This window comes from Mytilus trossulus, chromosome 11 (assembly GCF_036588685.1).
Source record: "Mytilus trossulus isolate FHL-02 chromosome 11, PNRI_Mtr1.1.1.hap1, whole genome shotgun sequence".
Classification (NCBI taxonomy): domain Eukaryota; kingdom Metazoa; phylum Mollusca; class Bivalvia; order Mytilida; family Mytilidae; genus Mytilus; species Mytilus trossulus.
In genome coordinates this window covers 46,244,521-46,244,856 of record NC_086383.1, presented here as the reverse complement: position 1 = coordinate 46,244,856, position 336 = coordinate 46,244,521, and positions in this window count along the sequence as shown.

The following is a 336-nucleotide window of genomic DNA, read 5'->3' as shown; positions in this document are numbered from 1 at the left end:
CTTTCTGCATTCTGATAAAAAAATAATTTGTATAAATGTAAATAATAAAGCATTGAAATTATTATTGGATTTTTTATTATTATTATTAAATCTCGTAAATAGTAAGCTAATTTTAGTAGAGGGGGTTTTAATGATATATAGAGGCAACAGTAGTATACTGATGTTCAAAACTCGTAAATCTTTGGACAACAAACAAAATCGGGGTAACAAACTAAAACTGAGGGATAATATAAGAGGAGAACAACGACACAACATTAAAATGTAACACTCACAGAAACGGGCTAAGCATTAGACAAAATCCGATGGGAATAACAAATATAACATGAAAACCAAATA